Raw genomic sequence first — 14,414 nt, forward strand, 5'->3', positions numbered from 1 at the left:
TAGATCTGAACACCCCGTGGACAAGGGCCACACCTTTTGTTTTTGTATCCCTGGTACATTGCACACTGCCTAGCACATACGACTCTCAAAACATGTCCTAAGAATGAATGGAAGCCTCTCTGTTTCTCAGCAGCAACTCTGTAAAAATGGGTAAGCAGTAGTTACTTCATTCATTCAATCCGCAGCGAATTTTGAATGTCTGTTGCCCTGCCAGGCACTGAGCTAGGCACAGGAAGTTCAGAGATACAAAAGGCCAAATTTTTTAACAGGCAATTTAAGCTGCTCACATGAAAGATACCTATGAAAATAAGTGTTATAAGTTCTAAAAGATTTTCAAAGTGTGCCTGGAGCTTTGATTTTTACAGTACAGTATTTTGTGCCTATTTTTATTTGAATCAATGCCAGCAGAGTAAATGGGCGACTCAGTTGTCTTTTGAACTCCATATACAATATTAAGGCTTAGAGTTAAGGTCATAAAGAACTCACATGGTGTAGGTAAAAGAAGGAGAAGCATTATAAAAATTACTTCGAAGGATGTATTAGATTTTAAGGCCAGATCAGCAATTTTCCCAGGTATTCTCAGCCTTGCTCAAAATATCACTTAATCTTTGTCTTAGGTTCTCCTTCTATAAAGTGGGGGCGATTCCTAGGGGTGTGGGGGAAGTGGCCGGAGGGCAAGGGAGGATGTGATATGGCTTAACAGTTTTCTCACTTTGAAGTGTTCTAAAAATACAGTGTTTTCACTGCAAACATGTGATGGAATATGTGTCAACACAGCATTTTGTGTTGCTAGGGCGATCCAACCAATAGTTTTACATATCCTCATGCAGCCCTTCAGCTAATGCAGGGGAGAGAAAGCCACAGAGAGGCGGGCCCCTCTCTTATCTTCTTAGCGTTCTCAGCATGGCATCCTGAAGATATGTGGCAGGCCCTCCAACTACTGATTAGTCTACACGCAACAATCACACTCTGCCATTTGACACAGGCTCGTCCTGTCTCCTCTTAAACTGTCACAATTTCATTTGCCTTGGAATTTAATCTGTGGTGTAAAAGCCTGACATGTCCCACTTAAACACTATGCTCCTAAGTACAGATTAGAGTACAATTAGGTAGAGAGGAAAACCCAAAAGACCTGATTTAAAAAAAAATATGTGTCTTTAATTTATTCATTACCTTTTCTTAAGTCTTTTTTCTTCCTTCAAAGAGATTAGAGCAAAGCCTTGGCTCTTGGAAGCACTGCCCTATGCAGGGACATGGGCTTAGTGGAGGGGCCCATCACTTTCCCACCCCTCCAGTGGGACACAGGCCATGTTGGACTTGCAAAACAGCTCAGACCCGCCACCATCTGGCAGCTGTATGGTGGCCTGCGTAAAATGAACTGGTGGTCGCAATCCAGTTCCCATTAGACAGATGTCCACTTCACAAAGAGAGCATCACACTCAGCAGCCTACTTGGCAAAGAGGAGACAGGACTGGGCATGGGAACTGCATGGACTTGTTCTGCACAACCAGGTTGCTTACTCAGTCGGACTGAGGCGAGCGGAAGGGATGAGGGCAGGCAGTATGTCAGCAGCTCCTGGAGGAGAACGCTATGTTTGCTGATCCATCGGACTCCTTACAAAACACCTCAAAGCACTTCACAGACACTGTCTCATTTATCCTACCACAAAGCCATGTTTTTCCAAAGTAGGTTTTGGCTCACAGAGCCACACAGTGGCCGTCTTCTAAGATCACCACCAGGATACTGACTTCAATCAGGGACTGACAGAGCTGCCAAGGGCCCTGGTACTCTCCCATCAGCTTCCATCACAATAATGGGAAAGCATTTGGGCAGGGAAGGCCAAGAAAGGTCCCCTTTAACCTTCCTGGGCTACTTGGCATTCTTACCCTAAATGAACAAGTTATTGTTGAGTCCTAAAAAGAAGGGGGAAGAACAATGGTCCAAAATGCCTTATCTACCTGGACAACTCATTAGCATCCTAGAGTTAAAACAACGGAAGCACTATTTACTGTTTTGCCACTGAGGTATTTGATTCAATCTAGACAGCGAAACTAAGAGGGTCTGTTTCCTCCTTCCTTAACGGAAGTGCGAAAGGAGGGTATGTCTCCTGAGCAGCAGTAGAGTGTACAAATTAAGCAATGCTTTTCATTTTCTTCACTCATGCAAACATTTTGGTTCACATCCTCTCTTTAATAACCTACCATTCTTTCTATAAAATTCACACACATAAACACCCAACTAAACAAACACTAACCAACCTGACTTAGAGAATCTTTAAGAAGCAACATAGAAAGTGAAAAGTAAAAACTCTACTTCTTTATTAGATTTCATTAACTATATGTTAAAAAAACTACTCAGAGTTGGTATCAATTATTACAATATTTCTTTACTAAACAGACTAAGTGCCATGTAAGGGCTGCCTTCGTAATATAATTTTTTTTTTTTTTTAGAGAGAGGGATGTTCATGTGTACAAAAGCTGATGTTAATGTGCCAATTTCCTTTTCACACTTGTGACTCTTTTAATGATACTGTGTCCAAAATGAGTGACCCCACATAGGCTTCTGAAACCCGAGGTGATTCTGGGTAGGTGCAGGGGAAGGTTAGGAGGTAGCCTCTGTGTGGAAATGATCTTCATGAGGATGGTTAGAGTTCAGGAGGCAGAGAGAGTCCTGCTGTGGAAGTCAGTACACTTCACTCCCTTCATGGTCACAGAATGCTGCTCTAATTCTAATCAGCCACCTTCAAAACCGAGGGCAGCTGAGAGTAAGAGAGGCCGTGTAAAAGAATGAAAAAAAAATTGACACACTTTCAAAAATAACTCAAAAGTATCATCTTGTTGATGGGAGTTTAGTCAACTGGTCCACAATGTCAACTTGGAACAAATCATACAGAAAGCTCTGTGTGCTGAAGATAAAAGCAAACCACACCTGAAAATCCCAAACAGGAAGTCTAGTGCAATATCCACACAGTCCAGTGTGCTGTGCGCCATGACACGAGGCCTCCCGTGGTTACAGAATGTCCATTGAAGTTCGGGCCAAAGCAAGATAATCATAACATGTAATTATTCTGAAAGAGTCCACTGTCCTCAGGGCCAGGGACACTAGGATCAAAAATTCTGAAAAATTACTGAGGTTTGGAATCAGGTGTCTGATTCTGAGTCTTAAATGTTGGTTTTGCCAACTCTGACACTCTTTCCCCATAGACCCCTGTTTTTCTTGACTGCCTATTCCCCTGCCTTATTCCACCAGGTCTTTCTCTTTCCCCACAGAGTGCTGATTTAAACTGTGCAGTATAATGTTTTCTAGCAAACCAGTTGAGAAAGAAGCACCAGAAGGTTTCTGTGCATGAACATTTAAAAATAACCCTTCCTAATACACACTTCACAAAATCAAGATACCATATGCCGCGGCTAATTTTTCACCTTTGTCTTCCTCTTCTACATCTATCATATATGACTTACTATCCTTCGGTCAGTTCCCACCATCCCCCAGGCACTGCATGAGGCAACTTAACGTTTACTATTCTTTAAACAATTTATTCCTCACAAGTCTGCTATGTGGATACAGCCATTTGAAGAAATGATGTGCAAAGAAATAAAATTCCGGGTTACCACAAAGTCTGAAAAATATGTATGAGCACATGTACACAAGTACCTCCCACGAGGGGCAAGGCTATTGGTGTCAACTGGATGGAGCTCTATCAGGTAGCAGCCGGACTCTCTTCTTCAGGATCCTGTGCCAAACACCGTTACACAGGAGGAGGGTGGTGAGGGCCAGCTGACGCATTACCAACATCCTAGTCATGCTAACAGGAGGGCTGCAAACTATACATCCTTAGATTTAATGGAGAACCCCAAGAAAGATTTGTTTAGTGAAACTGTATCCTCTTCTTGTCCTATACTCCCTAAAACAGGGGTAGGAAACCTTTTTTCTGCCAAGGGCCATTTGGATATTTATAACATCATTTGTGGGCCATATAAAATTATCAACTTAAAAGTCAGACTGCTATATTTGGCCAAACATTTAACCCACCCTAATGCCTTGGCAGGGTCAGACTAAATGATCTCATGGGCCTTATAGGGCCCGCAGGCCGGACATTCCCCACCCCTGCAAAGGGAGGAGAAAGAAGAAGGAAAAGGATGTACAGGGCAGGTTGCTGAAAGGGAAAGGGGCGGACTCGTATGTCACATGATCTTGGGTTCTTGTAACACTCTCATTTCACCTTTATTGTATGAACAGCACTGGATTCTCTGCCCCTGAGGCCTCGAGTATATTTTCCAAGGGAGAACACACACACACACACACACACACACACACACACACACACACACGCAGGCACGCACGCACGCACACGTGCATCAAATGGGCACTGCTAACCTAAAGCTGGCTCTCTGTTTTAAAAAAAAAGTCAGTCCTGTCTTTCATAGCGCTCAGTAACTTCTCTCTTTTTGGGGCAAAAACCATGGCCTGTTCACCTTTATATTCTCAGCACTAAGTACAATGCCTTACACACACTAGGAGCTGATAAATATTTATTGCCACATGACTGGTACTTTGGTAAATACTTAACTTTCTGGGTCAAACCTTTCATTATTTTCTATTCTACATGAAATTCAATATTAAATGGGACCCAAGACTTTCATGGCTACCCTACCCTCCAAATTCCTCTTACAAAAGAGCTGGGCATTAGCCCTGGGAGAGCACTGGCCAGAGGTGCACTCCTGGGGATCTGTAGTTAGCTGCCCCACCCTCTCCTTAACTTTCATCATGTTCTCTAAGTTCACCACCTCTTCTGTGTGAAAGTTTGGCTCAAACTCTACACTTTGCCTGCCGTTCCAACACTTTAAGTATAAGCAGCAGAATCCTGGGGTTTAGCATTAATGTAAAGAGCTTATCTATATATAGCCTCACACTGTACTTTAGCATCTTCAAAACTTCAATCATATTCTCTTCTAACTTTTTTGAAAGCACAATCCCTCCTTTTATGTTTTGCTACAGCTTTTCCCTCTTTTCATTCTTGTGACTTAATGCTCTCAGGCCTTTTAAGTTAACCTCCCGACCTTTCCATCTGGGCTCACCTTCCTGGACCTTAGAGACTCATGCTGCTCTCCCTCAGAAAACCTCCATCTCCTTGATATATCTTCAGTAACGTGTCCTAATATTGGGCACAGTGGCCTACATAGGAGTGAAAAGCACTCTGTGACAAGTGGTGAATTACCTGCCCCTTAACACTTGGTGTCTGGTATCTACATTTGTAATATTTAGCATTTTGACCATTAACTTGTCTGAGGCCTTGTTTGTTATGACCCTCACTCTCCCTATTATTAAGTCTCTCTCTCTCTCTCTACATGTCTGGGATGCTGGGTGCTGTTTCCATTAAACCATAAGAGTTTGGGGAAGCATTTTTTTTCTTACCTTAAACTAAAAAGAAGGCAACAAAAGAGCAGCATTTCATGGACTCATCTGCCACAACCATGAAGATGACTATGGGGAGACAGGTCTTGATCCACATACAGGTCAGGCTGTGAACTTGGCCTACATAGGCCTAACAGACCCCAAAACACTTTAAAATGTCCAGATTTTGGGTCATTTATAGACTGTAATAAGTGATATTCTGTTTCAATCATTTAATTCATTTCTCGAACTCTAATTTATGATCCTCTAATGGAAACTGAGAAATTCATTACATTATTCTTCAAACTGATTACTGTCCGGAGTATATGTCTCCAATTTGGCTTCTCCAATTTGAATTAATGCCAGAATGTGGATACTGGATTAAGGACATCTTTCTCAGTCATTTACATAGAAAGTGAAAAAATATTGATCCCAATACCAATTCCTGTGGTGTTTCATTTGCCATCCCCATTCTCCTTGACCCATTAGTTTTTACCATTATAATCTGCCCATCCAGCTAACTAGCTCCCTTTTCCATTTATAGTGAAACCTGTTTTATCTTAATTTTTTTTGCTACCTATGTGTCAATGTGACTCAGCAGAAAGAGGCCGTGTGAAATCCAAGTACATCATAATCCATCATGCCACATGTGCCTTTTTTTCCAAGTTCCTTTCTCCATCACATGTGCTCACCAAAGCTGATCTGAAAATATCCTTAGATATTTGAAGAACCAGATTCTTCTATACATTTATTTGATCTAATTCACTGAAAATTTCTCTAGTGTGGTACCTAATGTAGCACTGAGATACCTAATGTCTAACTGATTTTCCATTGATTTTCACAGTTTGAGCCAGAACATTTTCAAATCTCTTGACCAATTGTCCTTAAAGCCAACACACTAGCATCATTTCTGTTACCAGAGCATATAATCTATACCAATCTGTTGCTAAATCATATTATTTCAGTTTAGTTTTTACTTTTTCCCATTTGGCCAATTCTCTCTTCATCCCTTTTTAGCTTCCAATGGTGTTGAAGAACATAATGACTGTTTTGCATTTCATGATGGTACATTCGGACACACACGTCTCGCTGGAGAGAGAGTTGCTTTAGTAAGAGATTTGGGCTAGCCAATATTAGAAAACAAAGTATGAGAGTGAATGGGCTGAGGACCAGTGAAATTTGGACAAGGAACAAGGAACCAGAGACCTCAAGGTGAAATCTCTTTAGCATCTGTGGCTATGTGTCCAGGAATGAACATTAAGAATTTATGAACACAAGATAAGAAAATGGTACTAACTGCACTAAGAGCATTGTGCGTTTTACTACGGTTGGACTTTTTACAGATAATAAACTTCTTTAAAAGGTATGTGATGATTTTATTTATATTTTTAATCCTAACCTTCTGAACACTTCTGAAATACAACTTAGCTATGGTGCATTTTAAATTTTCATTAGAAGCAAAGTTTGAAGAAGGAAGGAAACCTTGCAACCCCATTGGAGCCTCTGGAGTGGGAGTGAGTGAGGGAGAGCAAGGCACGCGAAGCCAATTCCCAGGTGAAGCACATGTATTTAGAGTGACTAATAGCATTACCCATTGAAACACATCTCTTTCCGGGTAGGAAACTGGACCTCTCCTTGCTAAAGGCTGGTTTCATAATGACCCACAGGATGGCCACCCAGAGTGGTACCATTGTGTAACTGATGGTGAAGCACCTCCAGTGTCGAGCAATCTCGTTGGGTACAAATAAAAGGAGACGAAGACTTCTAAGCAAACTATAAATGCACCACTGAGCAACGCACATGGTGAGATGCCCCAGACGAAGCTCTTTCAGTCAACCTGTAATATGTGTTGGAGGAATTCCAACAGTCTGTCCTCCTATTGTCCAGAGCCATTTTCTTTATTTTTTGCTACTTTAATGCCAGAAATGCAAGTCCACTGGGGACAAGAGGACTGGGGACCTGCTGATGTCCCCCAGGCAGAGGAGAAGGAAACAAAATGGTTAGAAGCAGCCTTAAGTAATGTCTTTTTGTCTTTGATTTGGGCTCTATTGGTGTGTCCTCTCTATCCCTCCCCCACTTTCACTTCTTTTTTCTCCCCAGAGATGTAAGACTCAAAATGTGCCCAGGAGAGATACTATGTGCCAGGGTAGAAGCTGTTCTTTGATATAAACAACAGAAATCCAGCTCTGTGCAAGACAGACGTGGTCCAGTCTCTAAGCACCAGGTGTGGAGTATTTAAAGAGATTTTTTTCTCACGATAACTTAAAAGAGAGTTATTTAAAATCTCATTTATCTCAGTCAGTTCTATGAGTGCAATCTGTGTATGTTGAAATAATTAAAACCTCCATTTTGAAAAAAAAAAGAATATTAAATTAAAAAAACAACAACTATATAATGTAACAAATGACTCCATCTCTTCCAAGGATATGATAAGGATCCTGCATGAATACAAAAATTCTGACTGTGTTTCTGTTAACCAGTAGGACCTGGGACAGCCCGCAAAGAAAAGATGTCATAATAAGTTACATAGTGATTTCTGTTAACGTAAAATTAATCAGGATGAAAAGCATCCTTCCTGTAGGCCACGGAGGCAGCACTAACAGAACTGGGACTGTCCCAGAAAATCTAGGGCAGCAACCTTAGTTTTCAAGAAATTCAGGGCAGAAATCCCAGCCCTTGCTTGTATGCATTAAAATGTAAAATTGGCTCATCTGCCCACATTTTCAATTCTTCCTCAATTACTGATTTCAAGATGACATTGCCTTAAAAAAACTGGCTCCAAGTCCATTTCTATTACTTAAGGGAAGTTTCTGACAGTTCCTTTTTTTTTTTAAAGAAATAAAGGAAAGACATAAAATATGAAAATGAACCTCTCCGCTCCCACTGCACTCCTCCAATATGATTCCATTAATAAAAAGGTCAAAAATGTTCTTTACAAACCTTCCACATTTTAAAGAAGAATAAAGTTTATAAGATTACCAACTCCCTTTAGACTAGCAGCATTCGCATTGTTCTCTCACAGAATATGTCAAACAACTCTGGGGTAGGCATTACTGTTATTGTAAGGATAAAAAACCTGAGGCACGTTCTCTAAACTAGCTTGTGATAGAACTTTGTAAGTCTCCCGACTTTCCAGGGCCTGCTCTCATTCTACCGGAGCACAGAAGAATCTCCTGCCCTCAAGGCTGTCCTCCTGCCAAATTCTGAAATGAGTAAAATTAGGCGTTGGTGCCTTTTAGCCTTCTCCCCTTCTCCTCTCCCTCTTAATTCTGGCCATCTCATCTCATCCTCCAGAAACTTTTCCATTGTACTGAACTGGGAAAAGATTAGAACAAACTCAGATTTTATTAATGAATTCTTGAAGACTGAAGTCAAGCCTTTACGATGGAAAGAAGGGACTCATATTCTGTCACAGTCTAAGCTCAGTGGAGGTGGGGAGAAGCATCAAATTACCGAAGGGGAAGGCGAGCTGCTGTCCGGGCCAGTCCCCTCGTCCCCCTAACTGCTGCCTGACCATCAAGAACAAGAACTGGTAACAGCATCAGAACCACTACAAAAGGTGCTTTTTTGAAATTTAAAGTTAAGAACCCTTCCCAGAGGAGCCTTGAATTTAATCTTTGTTCCACCCAGAAAACTCTGGGCTTCAAGCACTGCGAGGGCTGCAGCTGCACCGCAGTTACGCCATGACCTGAGCACAATTCTAGAAAAAGGGAAGTTTTGTCCCTCAAGCCTGTGGCACGCAGTGAGAGTCCACACAAGCTACTTCCTATTTCTGGCCCTCTGGCTGAAAAGTCACCAAAGAGAGGGTAACATGGGATCAACGGAGCAATAGGCAGGACCGAGGGTCGGTTTCACCTTCCAGTCTGAAATGCCAAATGATTTTATTCTAATCACTCGGCACAGGCTCCTAAGTGTTCCTCTCTGTAAAACCAGATGAGCAATGCCTAGCCGACTGAGCTTAGACAAAGGTAACTAGCAGTCATTAGAGTAAGCTTTTACAGGGTGCTATGAACCTGGGTTGCGTATTTGATGAAAATTAAAATATCAAGAGAGTGAGGATCCATGGCACAGAATTTCCCTACCACTTACAGGTTCTGAGTTTGGTCTCACTGAACACCATCTAGACCTGCCACCTCTTCCATGGTCCCTTAGCCACGATCTCCAACTCCTCAACCTCTCCTTCTTCTCCAGACCGGGAGCTACCTTCTGTCTTCACCAGCTTCCCTACCTTAGACTTCAGAGAACATTCTAATGCTTTCAGCACCCTTCCTGACCTTCTACCACATCTCCAACTCAGGTTCCCTATGATTCTGTTTCTCTGCTCACCCACTGAGGGACAGGCACAGAGCCACACTACTAAGGCCCACTCCAAATCCACACCGCCCAGGTACAAGAGGGTCCGTCCTGTTGCTCTTTCCCCATCAGCTTTTCCCAAAGCTGTCATTTTAAACCATTCCCATTCTTCTTAAGTCTTCAACTCCACCCGACCTTCTTAGCTATGTGCTATCTGCTGAGAAGACTGAAGGCATCTGTACCGGGTGTCTATTTCCCGCCCCCATTAGACTGAAGTTCTCTGTTACTTCCTCCTAACTGCCCTGCTGTCTCAAATGTCGGTTCTTTCCGCCCTTTCGCATGTGCTCTTCAGCCACTTCTCCGGTCTCAATAAGGACCCTGATTCCTATCATCCTTACACTTTCACTATCGCTTTTTGCTCTGCCTTCTTATCTCTTGTTAAAAAAACAAGCTGTATCTAAGCTCTCTTTCTTTCACGACCAGACTCCCAGAAAGGGCAGACTCCACTCACAGGCCTGCACGTAAACCTAGCAATCCTCTCCCAAGCCCGACCTCCACCCTTCTGAAGCGCTCTCAAGTCCTCTCAACCGCCAAGTCCAATGGCTTTTCTTGGCCTGCATCCTTCTTGACTCTCCTGTGGCACCTACACTCAACATAATCAAAACTGAACTGAGTAGTCCTCTCCTTCCGTTCCCACCATTGCTGACTGCTTTTTCATTTTTCCCAGTTAAGCCAAAATCTCTTGGTCATCATTGCCTCAATTTAGTTATCAAGTTTTTCTTCCTTCCACCCGGTCATGTCTGTGCCATTCAATTCCGCCCTCTCTGTTGCCATGACAGATAAACAGCCTCCCTGTTTAACTCCATGTACTTCAGATAAGACACTGCACCGATCTCCCAGCCTCTCCCCTCCCAGACTCGTGAAAATCTAGCAAATAAAATTCAAATATCTTAGCCTGAGAATTAAGGCCCTCTAAGAACTGGACCGAGATTATATTTCTAGACACCATGACCTTCCCGTCTTCCATTTCATTTCATGTATTTCACATTTCCTCTGGACTCTGGGAGAATTCATAGTTCCCAGAAGCCACCCCACATTTTCTTACCTTCATTCCTGAATCAAGCCAGTCTATCCATGTGTAACGTCCAACATTGTTTTTACTTATTGAAATCTTTTTTTTAATTGAAATCTTTTTTTTTTTTTCATTCAAGATGTGGTAGAGATGCCATCTTTTCCTAAAGGTAGTTTTAAGTTATTCATTCCTCCCCTGAACTTCCAGAGTTCAAATATGCTAGTATCTTTCTTACTTCCTCTTATTTCATATTCTTTTAGGTTCTAGTTACCTGTGTACTGGCTGGCCTCTTTGTCCTTATTAGATTTCAAGTTCTTGAGGACAGTGATGATGATGATAATAATAATTGTAATAATAATCACCACCACCATTATAAGCTCCTACCATATTCCAGCTCTGTGAAAGCATGACTCCATTTCAGCAGCCCTCTGAGGACTGTCTCCACTTTCAGATGTGATTAAATAATGTGCCCAAGGCCAACACTCAGGAGTGGTAGAGCCAGGAATTGAAGTTACGCTTGTCTGACTTTAAAAGCCATGCTCTTAACTACTATGCGGTATTTCTCATCATCTATATACTTGACCAATAATCATGGAATAAGATATCCACTCCATAAGTCCTAATAGGTGGACTTAGCCAGGTTCCCCTAAGTGGCTGAGCCTACATGATCAACAAATACAATTATAGGGAGAAGAAACAGATAGCTTAGGGCCTAACTCTTAAAGGATGATTTCAAAAAATGGAACAAAGTTTTTATGCCTCAAGACTAAACAGAATATCAGATGCAATGTGGGAGAAACATCTGTATCACCTGGATTAGGTAATACCTTGACCTGGTCTCCTTCCTTGGAATCATTGATGTCAGTAAGGCAATGAATCAAGGCCACTCCAAAAGCCTTACTTAGATCATTTAAACCACATTTAGAGAATGCCTTCAAAATTCTAATTTCTGAAACTCTGATATCAGCCATGAGAAAACATGATAATTGTACTCTGCCGGTATAGTCAAGACAAATGTAAATGTGGGGTCCTATTTTATACACACACAGGTAAATGACATATGACACACACAGGTATCAGTGTAAAGTAAAGCGGTGGTTGTTGCTCTCTACACGTAAGCGGCTAAGGCCTGTAATCCTCCAAGAGGAATGTCATTATACAGCTCAAATCCCATCACAACAAATACCGTTACAACAGAGATGTCTGTATAACAAAAACCCTTTCAGGCTTTGGCTGACAGCCCACGTACTTCTAGCAATATTTGATGTGAGACTTGGAGTTCACAGTAATGGAAATTGACCTATCTTTCCAAAGGTAAGATTTGAATGATTTCATCTGTAGCTTCTATCCCATGATACCATGAGTTGGCGTGATGTACAATCTAAACCCATGAGCATAAAAACTGAACACAAAGACAGAAACAAATCAACCCTGCTCTTAAAGGGCAAAATTCCCTTTTGTTCACCTGGGGAACACTGTGGTCAAGGAGAAGGCCTCTCACCCAACCCTGAAATGGGGCAGAGCAAGGCTGGTGTGTGGCCTGACCTCATGGAGAAGCAAGCTGGTGTACGTAGCACATGAAGACGGATGGACTGCCCTCAAATTTCTACTCTACCTCTTTCTAGCTGTGCAAACTGGGCTAACATTTCTTAACTTTTTTTCTGAGCCTCCTCTGCAAAATGTGGCTAATATCACCTACTTTCAGGATTTCAGTAAGAACTACAGAAGAGAACATATGTAAAACTTCTCACATAGGACTTGGTACAGAGCATGGGCTCAAAAAGCCCAAACCAGGTGTCCCTTTTCCTCTAAGACCGTGGGCTTATGCAAACTATTTTAATGAAGTTAGTTACAAAACCCAGTGAAAGAAGTTAATGAAGTGTATAGTCTCAAACATACCCTGATGAAGAGACTGCTCCGAGGAACATCAGGAAAAAAGAGAGAATATGGTAGAAGAACTAGGCCGTGTACAAGTACTCACTCGACTGAGAGAAAGGTCTTTCTGGCTAAAGTAACACATGTAGAATACAAAGATAAAATGCAAGTAACCAGGCATCATAGCAAGAAATGAGCTTTGAGCATTCTACCAGAGGACATGTTGAAAAATGCGGACTTCACTAAAATTTGGAGGCACATTTTCCTAGCCAAGGATGAAGGGTGGCTGTTGCTCTGAAGCACTAGTTTCCTGCCTCTGGCCTAGTTTCCTGTGGGTGTCATTCTGCACGGTAGGGGGGCCCTCATTTGCTAAGTCCAGGCCAGGGCATTATACTGTCTTTCCTAAGTAGGATACTGTAGGGGTTAAGTATCAAAAACCAAATTCTAGTATTTTCCATTTGGGAAACATGTAGGTAAACAGTTTAGGAATATGACTCAGAAAGGCTCTTTCAACGTTGTCCTAATTTGTGATGGGTTTAATCCTTCTGTTTTATATACCTAATGTCCTATTTTTCAAGTTTAGGGACAACCAAGTGTGTGGCAACAAAATTTTATGTATGTTCTTTTGAAAGTACTCTTGGTGTTACTGTACATGATTATATTTTGAGATAGAAAATGAGAGCCTTAGGAACGGAATCGGAAGGTATGTTTGCTCACCTTTATAAAATACGTGTTAGGCTTTTACATTTCTTAAAAGGTTCTAAAAATCCTATCAGGCCTCTGCAACTATAGGGCACAAGAGATGACCCCTTTCTCAGAGTCACCACCATCAGGGTTTTAATCGTTACTTAGTCCCATCCCTTCACCTTGACAGTAAGAAAGAGGCTCAGAGACAAGTGTGTGCTCATGTTTATGTGCTCCCTAATGAGCTTGCAGGAGCTCTTGTGAGAGGCTACAAAGAAATAAAATAACAGGCCGGACAGAGATAGGAAGATATAGAGAAAAAGGAAATGTGGACCCGCAGAAAGACAGAGGAGCCCTGGGCAGAAAGACCAAGAGATCAAGAACAGAGAAAGAACAAAATTACTAAAGCAAGGTTAACATATCAACAGAGACCAAGTGGCAGCAGAGGAGTTAAATTCAGTCTGCACAGAGCTTGCAAAGGACGACTCTCATACACTGAAGCTTCAATGTGGTGCAGAGGCTTCTGGCTTCTCTCTATTTTAATAACTGTCCCCCCACCCTCCCAACATCACCCTCATCTTAAAATGGAGGCAGGAGAAACCACCAGATTGTACACGTGAGTCTTAGCACTGGTAAGGGCGTAAACCACAAGCATTTGGAAGGTGTGCTAACTATCTCAGGCCACTAGGGTGTTACTTCCCGCCCCCGATGGCATACTTCACCTAAAGATGTCCATCTAGACCCCAATAATTGATATCCCTCCTAAAAGTGTACCCTTTATTCCTTAGACCAGTGGGATCACACCAACTGTTTATAAGGCATCTCAGGATCCCCACGGGCTATGGAAAAGTGAAATGCAATTGTAATTACATGAGCAATAATGGGAAGGTAGGGGCAGAAAGAGTTACTCCTGAAATGCAAGACTAGAAACACGATTCCTTAGAGAGGCAGGCACTCCACTGGGGAAGAGGAGCCTGCGCTGCCTAGAAAGTGACCTCGGGAGAGCAATCACGCGCCTGGACAGAGGCGCGGCCGCGCCCCTCCCTCCGCTCCTCCTTTCCTGCGTCCCAGGCCCGCTCCGTCCACCTGCCCGGAA

The 14,414-nt window shown here is 42.3% G+C and overlaps 1 protein-coding gene across 6 annotated transcripts in view; it reads right to left on the reverse strand.

Annotated features, from left to right (window-relative positions):
- The window catches only part of LOC102245558 (CUGBP Elav-like family member 2), a 592,914-nt gene that overhangs the window by 94,749 nt on the left and 483,751 nt on the right, over positions 1-14,414 (reverse strand). The gene's annotated exons all lie outside the window — the stretch shown is intronic.

This window comes from Myotis brandtii, unplaced genomic scaffold (genome assembly GCF_000412655.1).
Source record: "Myotis brandtii unplaced genomic scaffold, ASM41265v1 scaffold508, whole genome shotgun sequence".
In the NCBI taxonomy this organism is placed as follows: domain Eukaryota; kingdom Metazoa; phylum Chordata; class Mammalia; order Chiroptera; family Vespertilionidae; genus Myotis; species Myotis brandtii.